This window comes from Castor canadensis, chromosome X, assembly GCF_047511655.1.
Source record: "Castor canadensis chromosome X, mCasCan1.hap1v2, whole genome shotgun sequence".
Taxonomy (NCBI): Eukaryota; Metazoa; Chordata; class Mammalia; order Rodentia; family Castoridae; genus Castor; species Castor canadensis.
The window spans coordinates 3,513,170-3,521,989 of record NC_133405.1 but is presented as its reverse complement, the minus strand read 5'-3'; positions in this window follow the sequence as shown (position 1 = coordinate 3,521,989).

Below are 8,820 nucleotides of genomic sequence, written 5' to 3'. Positions count from 1 at the left end.
AAATTCTAATAGATGGACATTATACAAAATATCTAACCAGTAGTCCTCAAAATTGCCAAGGGCATCAAAAACAAGGAAAGTCACAGAAACTGCCACACCTAAGAGTAGCCTAAGGAGATATGATGGTTAAGCTTCTCAACTTTACCAGATTGAGAGACACTTAGGAGATTATTAAAGTACATCACTGGGATGTCTGTGAGAGCATTTCCAAAGATGATTAGATCACTAGAGCTCTTAATCTAATGGATGGATAAATCAGTGGATTCAAAATTTAGACTATTAGGAGGTGTTGGAACTGTAGAATGTGGAGCCTAGTTAGAGGAAGTGGGCCCTGGGGTATATCTTGGGCCTGGCTCCTTCCGGTTACTTCTTTCTCCTTCCTGCCCACCTTGAAGTAAGCAGCCTTTACCACAAACCCCTGCTGTCATGATATTCTGCCTCACCACAGGCTCAAAACTAAGGCAGCCAGCCAACCATAAAAAGTCTGACTAATAAAGGAGATATGACAAAAAATATAATATATTCTTTTTACCTAATGCATTAGGTAAAAAAACTAAGGAACTATGGATACACCATGAACCTTAGTTAATAATAATGTATCAATGGTTTTAATTAATTATAACAAATGTATTATACTTTTGCAAAATAACAGTAGGAGAAACTGAGTTAGGGGACATGGATGGCTATGTTTCTGCACATCTTTAAAGGTGAGACCTTAACTACTCTTTTCATTCCTGACTATATTTTCAAAGATATAGGGAATGGCCTTAAAAGATAGAGATGGTGTTTTCCTTTAAAGGAATGGGAAGATTTGTTTTCTCTCCAGTATAATCAAGATTATGTCTAATACCTCCTCCAGGACATAGTGAGGCTGGCTTGCTTAGAGTTTATTGCAAAATATTCAGGTTCTATAATCTTAGTGTTCCTCAACTGTGACACTAGCTGAAAGCATACACAATTACCGCATAGGTCACTCTATGTCACTTCCATAGAACAAGAGAGGAATTTATGAGATAAACTGACAAAACCTTGAAGTTCATGCTTCTTGCCATATCATTAGTAATGCCTTATTTTGTCTCTAACCCAGGACCCATCTGTGAGACTATGGCAGACAAATTTGTTCACTAGCAAGTATGATGAAATGTCATGATATCACGATTTTGATGGTCAAGGTCATCTCCTGTCTCCAGCTACATGTATTGCTATTTCTCCTTTGGTATCCTTTGCTCTAGCTGCATTTACTTCTCCTCAAATGACTTGTAGAGATTCCACTGAAATTGTCCTTTTCTACTTACCTATTCATCTCTCATGCCTTGTTTCATAGAACTTCCTGCTGTCATCTTGCACCAGAATAAGTTCCAAGGCTTCAGCTGTGTTCTTAGAGGAGATTGCTTAGTTCCCACTGCCATCCCATGTTGCTGAGTGCAGTCCTTGTTGGTCTTCTCCTCTGTCTCTTGAACTAATCTGGGGACCTATGAAAAAGAACTCATTTCTCCTCACAGAGGTTACACTAGTCCCTAGCATCTAGTAAGCTCACACAAAATACTTGTTGAATGAATGAAAGAAGTGAAGGTTTTTTCCTCATAACTTGCCTCACTTGGTCTTCCTGTCTGTGAGTCACACATATGACTGTGATGCTCACCAAAAAGCTAGCAGACCTGCAAGCTCAGCATCTGATCCTCAGATTCTAGGAGCCCCAGTTCCTTACTTCCTCCAACTCCAGCCCCTGACCATCCAGACAATGCAGTTCTTGCCACTCCTCTTGCTTCAGAAGATAGCTACTCATAAAACACGTTCAACTTTATTGCATTTTGCTATCAGGGGATATATATTGCACAAGGGACAATCTTCTGCTTTCTACTTTTCTCTTGTCTTCAGAAGAAATTCAGCATACCAACAGGCTTCACCCCCACTTATTAGCATATATTAGTTGTTTACAGGGGATTCACTGTGACATTTCCATATATGGATATAGTGGACCCCAAAGAGACCCATCCACTGTATCACTCCATTTCATCCCCTCACCACACTTCTTGGAACAATTTCCACAGGTTTCATTGCTCTATTTTCACACATGTATATAGAACACATTCACCCACCTCTGTACCCTCTCCTTTCACCCTCCTGCTTGCACTGGTAACCACCCCCTAACAAAATCTAGGTTACATTCCTGTCCTTCATTGCTTAGGGCTAGATTCTACATATGAAATTGAACAGGTTTTTAAATATATTTACTCATGAACTTTTTATTATTTTGTTAGTTTGTTTGCTTATTTCCTGCCTTCCCCCCCCCCCATAGGAGAGCATCATATCCAACAAGAGGGCTGTCATACAATGTGGCTACTCACAGCAATCTTAGTTTGGCTGCCGGCATTCACAGAGTCCATTCACAACTTGCCCTCTTTCTCTCTGCACCTCGCTCCCTCTGCCAACTTAAAATCTTCATTGCACTTCTTTTTGCAATTTCTTTTAGTGAAGTATAATGTACTTACAAAAATTGCATATCCATTATTCAGTGACATATTACATAGTGAATAAAGCATTATAACAACCCCTTAGATTAAGAAACAGCATTTCCAACACCACTAACAACAGGTGTTGGCAAGGATGCGAGGAAAAAGGAACCCTATTACACTGCTGGTGGGAATGTAAACTAGTACAACCACTCTGGAAAAAAATTTGGAGGCTACTTAAAAAGCTAAACATTGATCTACCATTTGATCCAGCAATCCCACTCTAGAGATATACCCAAAAGAATGTTACTCAGGTTACTCCAGAGGCACCTGCACACCCATGTTCATTGCAGCACTATTCACAATAGCCAAGTTATGGAAACAGCCAAGATGCCCCACTACCGACGAATGGATTAAGAAAATGTGGTATTTACACACAATGGAATTTTATGCAGCCATGAAGAAGAATGAACTGTTATCATTCACAAGTAAATGGACGGAACTGGAGAACACAATTCTGAGTGAGGTTAGCCGGGCCCAAAAGACCAAAAATCATATGTTCTCCCTCATATGTGGACATTAGATCAAGGGCAAACACAGCAAGGGGAATGGTCTTCGATCACATGATAAAGCGAGAGCACACTTGGGAAGTATGAGGATAGGTAAGACACCCAAAAAACTAGATAGCATTCGTTGCCCTCAATGCAGAGAAACTAAAGCAGATACTTTAAAGCAACAGAGGCCAATAGGAGAAGGGGACCAGGAACTAGAGAAAAGGTTAGATCAAAAAGAATTAATTTAGAAGGTAACACACATGTACAGGAAAGCAATGCGAGTAAACTCTCTGTATAGCTATCCTTATCTCAACTAGCAAAAACCCTTGTTCCTTCCTATTATTGCTTATACTCTCTCTTCAACAAAATTAGAGATAAGGGCAAAATAGTTTTTGCCTGGTAGTGAGGGGGTAGGGGGGAAGAAGGAAGGGGCGAGGGGGTGGTAAGGGAGAGGGCAAGGGGAAGGGGGGAGAAATGACCCAAACGTTGTATGCACATATAAATAAAAGAAAAAAAAAGAAACAGCATTTCCAAGGCACCATGCTCCTTTAGAAGTGTTACTTCTCTTTCCAAACCAAATTAAATTCTATTGTATTTTATAACTTCTCCCCATTTGAAATGTAAATCGAAACATACAGTGTGTATCATTCACATTTGGCTTTTTTAAAATTAAAAGTTAGGTTTTCAGGTCCATCTGTGTTGTTGGGTATGGCTTAGGATCATTTATTTAAATTGCAGTATAGTATTGCATCTTATTATTTCACCCCAAACAATTCTTGATGGACATATGGGTTAGTTTCAGTCTTTGGCTTTAATGAATAATGCTGTTCTGAACATTTTTGTACAACTCTTTTAGTGCACATGTACGTGGGTATCTGTTCAATATAAAGCTAGGAATGATGTCACTGATCACGATATGCATATATTTAACTGGAGAAGTTGTGAACCAATTTTTCTAAAGTGCTTCAATCAACTTATACTATTACAAGCAGTTTATGAGAGTTCTCTTAGCCAAACATATATTTGTTGTCTGTATTTTTAGCCATTTTTGTGGATGTGAAGTAATATCCCATTATAGTTTAATTTGCATTTCCTTGATGACTAATAAGGTTGAGTACCTTTTCATGTGTTTGTTGGCTGTTTTGATACCCACCTTTGGATAGTGCTTATTTGAATTTTCTTGCCCATTTTTCTCTTGGGCTTTCTATTTATTTTGTTAGCAAATTTTGTATTATTTTTCTGGATAAGAAGAATATTCCAGTTATTAATTGTTGTGTAACAAACCACCACCAAGTTACAAGCATAAAACAAAATCTAATTTACTATGGTCACTGATTTTGTGGATTAGAAATTTGGATAGGGCTCATCAAGGATGATTTATCTCCATCACCCAATATCTGAGCTCTTAACTAGGAACACTCAAATGGCTGGGAGTATCTTGCATGTCTAGAATCACCTGAAGACTTTTTCACACACGTCTGTCATGAGGATAAGATGACTAAAGGGTTGGCTTGATTAACTTTTACCCAGAACGCTCACACATGGCCTTTTCATGTGACTTAGACTCCCTCACAGTAGAGCTGCCTTAGGAATGTTGGATTTCTTACATGTTATCATCAGGTATGAAGAGTGAGTATCCCAGAAGCACAAGGCAGAATTTGCCTTGCCTTGTACAACCTCGCCTTATAAGCATCAAAGCATCACCTCCACTTTGTTCTACTAGTCAAAGTATTTCCAAGGCTTTTCAGATTCCTGAAGAGGAGACTTAGCTTCTGTTTTATGGAAGGAGTGTAAAAGGATTTGCTACCACATTTTTAAATCTCCATAATCTACCCTCTGGCCATATATTATTTATAAACACACACTGTCTCTCCCAAGACCTCTTTTCCACCAGGTCCAGGATCTTGTCATTTAAATCAAGTCCAGCTGTCAATAAGACTCTCTGTTCTTTTCTCTGCATGCCAGCATTGTGAAAAATGAATTCTCCACATAGGTCTGTTTTCAGATTATTTCTATTACATTTGTCTATTTGCTTGTCCTATGCAAATATCATTATATAAATTGCTATTGCTTTTATAAGTTGTTTTAGTAAGTGAGTTTATTGATACACAATTTATGTTCAGTAAAGTTTATCTATTTTAATCATGTAACTTCAGTTTTTGACAAATGAGCTATATACAAATGTATAGCTGTCTAAACTTCCAGGATTAAAATATAATACCAAGCTTAAATTCCTTACATAGTCTCCTATGATACCTAGACTTCTATAATTTTGTATTTTACATTTAGGTCTAAGATCCATTTTGCATTAGTTTTGTGAAACATGTAAGATCTGTCTCTAGATTCATGGTGATTTTTGCATGTGGATGTCCAGATGTCTGAGCATCATTTGCTGAAAAGATGATTATTTGTTCCTTCGAATTTCCTATGTTCCTTTGTCAAAGATCAATTGACTGCATTTGGGTGGGTCTATTTATGGGCTCTCTACTCTGTTACATTAATCTATTGTTCTCTTCTTTCACAAGATATCACATTGCCTTGATTATTACAGCTTTGTAATAAGACTTAGAGTAAGACGTTGTCAATCCTCTGACTCTGCTCTCCTTCAATGATGTGTTGGCGATCCTGGACCTTTGCTTCTTCATATCTAGAAAATAATTAACTTGGATTTTGATTGAGATTACATTAGATCTGTGTCATATTGGGAAGAGGTGGCATGAGTACGTTTAGTCTTTCTATTCATTAACTTGAAATATCTCTCAATTTACCTAGATCTTTAATTTCTTTTTCCAGATTTTTTAGTTTTCCTCATATGACAATTGCACATATTTTGTTGGATTTATCCCTTACTTTTTATTTTTTTGGTTCTAATGTTTCTAATGTAAATAGTGTTGTGTTTTGAATTTCAAATTCCAATTGTTTATTGAGGATATATAGGCCATTGATTAACTTTTATATGTCAACTTCATGTCCTACAATCTTGCAATAATCATTTATTAGTTCCAAAATACTTTTTGTTGATTCTTTAAGATTTCCAACTTAAACTATCATGTCATCTTTAAAGAAAATTTTACTTTGTCCTTTCCATTTTGTAGGGTTTTTTTTAATCTCCCTCCCCTCCTCCATTTTGGTGGTTCCAGAGTTTGAACCCAGGGCCTTGAGTTTACAAAGCAGGCACTTTACCACTTGAGCCATGCCTCCAGACCTTTTTGCTTTAGTGATTTTTCAGTTAAGGTCTCACATTTCTGCCAGGGACTGGCCTTGCACCATGAGATGCATAGGCCTCCTACCTATGCCTCCTGCATAGCCAAGACTACAAATGTGTACCACCATGGCAAACTTGTTTACTGAGATGTAGTCTTACTAAATTTTTTCCCAGACTGGCTTAGAACCATGCTCCTCCCCATCCCTGCCTCCAGAGAAGCTAGGATTATAGGAATGAACCACTAGGCCCAGCTTTATTTCCTTTTCCTGACCTACTACATTGCTAAGACTCTCAGTGTAATGTTGAATAATGTTGAAGAAACATCCTTGATTCCCCAATCTTAGGCAAGAAGCTGTTTAGTTTTCACCATTAAGTATGATATCAATTGCTTAAGAATAGATTTTTAATGTTCTTACCACAAAAAAGATAAGTCGAGGAAGTGATGAATATGTTAATTAGCTTAACTGATTTTTTTGTACAATGCATATATCAAAAATAAAGTGTACTCTATAAATATATACAATTATCATTCAATCATATATGTGTGTTTATGGGTACTGTTTCCTTTTTTAGTTTTTTTGGCAGTACTGAGGTTTGAACTCAGGGCCTCACGCTTGCTAGGTGGACGCTCTATCACTTGACCAACACCTCAGCCCCACATGCTGTTTTTTTGAGACAGGTTTTGCTATGTGGTCCAGGCTAGCCTAGAACGCACTATGTAGCCCAAGGTGGTCTAGAACCGCTTGATGCTCTTTTCTCAGTGTCCCAAGTGCTGGGATTACATTACACCTGTCTAATAAAAATATATTTTAGGGATGGTGCAGTGCCTCAAGTGATAAAACACCTGCCTAGCAAGCATGAGACACTGAATTCAGACCCCAGCACTGCATTTGTGTGTATGTGTGTGTACATATATACATATGTATATATATACATATTGATTTTAGCAATAGGAATTTTTGTGAGTGGTCAGTATTGAGTTGAAGATGGTCTCCTGTATTCTCGTTTGCTAAGAATTTTTATCAGGACTGGGCATTGGATTTTGTGAAGTACTCATACTTTATCTATTTATGTGATCATGAGACTCTTCTTTAGCCTGTTGATTCAATAAACTACTTAATTGAATTTTGTATGCTGAATGAGCATACAAAATATATGCATATTTTGTACATGCATATTGAAAATATATCCCACATACTCCTTTTGTAATATCTTTTTATACATTTTATTTGCTAGTATTTTTGAGGCCCTTTTTTACTTCTATGCTCATAAGAGACATTGATGTATAGTTTTCTTGTCTTATATTTTTATGGTTTGGGTTTTAGGGTAATGCTGATCCTATAGAATGAGTTGTACTTCAATTTTGTGAAAGACACAGAGAATTGACATTGTTTCTTCCTTAAATGTTTTTGTAAAACTTGACAGTGATACCATTTGGGGTTGGTGCTTTCAATTTGGAAGGTTTTAATTGACTAAATTTCTTAATATAAGCTTATTCAAGTCATCTGGTTTTTGTGAAATTTAGTAGAATTTTATTTTCAAACAATTGGTTCATTCGATCTAACCTATCAAATATAGCATTTTTCTGAACAATTCCCATATCATCCTTTTAATGATAAGTAGTGGTGGATCCTCTTTAATTTCTTATATTATTAATTTGTGTTTCCTCTTTCTTCTTAGTTCACTTAGCTAAGGTTTATCAATTTTATTGATTAGCAATATCAGTTTTCCAAATAACCAACATTTAGCTTTGTTGATTTTCTCTTCCTTTCTCACTTTCAATTTAATTAATTTCAACTCTACTTTCAATATTTCTTTTATTCTGCTTTCTTTGGATTCAATTTGCGCTTCTTTTTCCATTCCCCCCTAATGAAAACTAAGATTACTGATTTTAGGTCTTTCTTTTATGAGACAGGGTGTTGCTATGTAGCCCAGGCTGGCATCAAACTCACGATCCTCCTGCCTCAGCCTTCTAAGTGCTGGAATTACAGGCATGTCCCATCACACCTGGCTTAGGTAATTTTTAAATGACATCTATACAGTACAACATCTAACAACAGCAGAATATTCATTCTTCTCAAGTGTATGTGGAATATTTATCAAGATAAATCATATTCTGTATAAAATCACATATTTTAATAAATTTAATAGAATGCACATCATACTAAGTGTGTTTTCTGACAAAAAATTAAATTAAACTGGACAGCATAATAGAAATATATGTGGAAAATTACTAAGAGTTTGGAAACTAAAAGCACACCACAAAAAATTCATGAGCCACAGAAGAAATCAAAAGGGAAATTATAATTTTTGATAAGATGAAAATGAAAACATGATGTATCAAAATTTATGGATGATAAGAGAAGCTTACACACTAATGTACTGAGGTTTTACTTCAAGAAAATATAAAAGAAGCACAAATAAAAACAAAGATGAGATGGCAAAAATAATATAAGAGCAGAAATGGGGGTCGGGCATGGTGGCTCATACCAGTAATCTCAGGTACTCAGAAGGTAGAAATTCAGAGGATTACAGTTCAAGGCCATCTCTGGAAAAAAGTGAGACCTCATCTTAATTAATAAACTGGGCATGGTGGCATAAGCCTGTG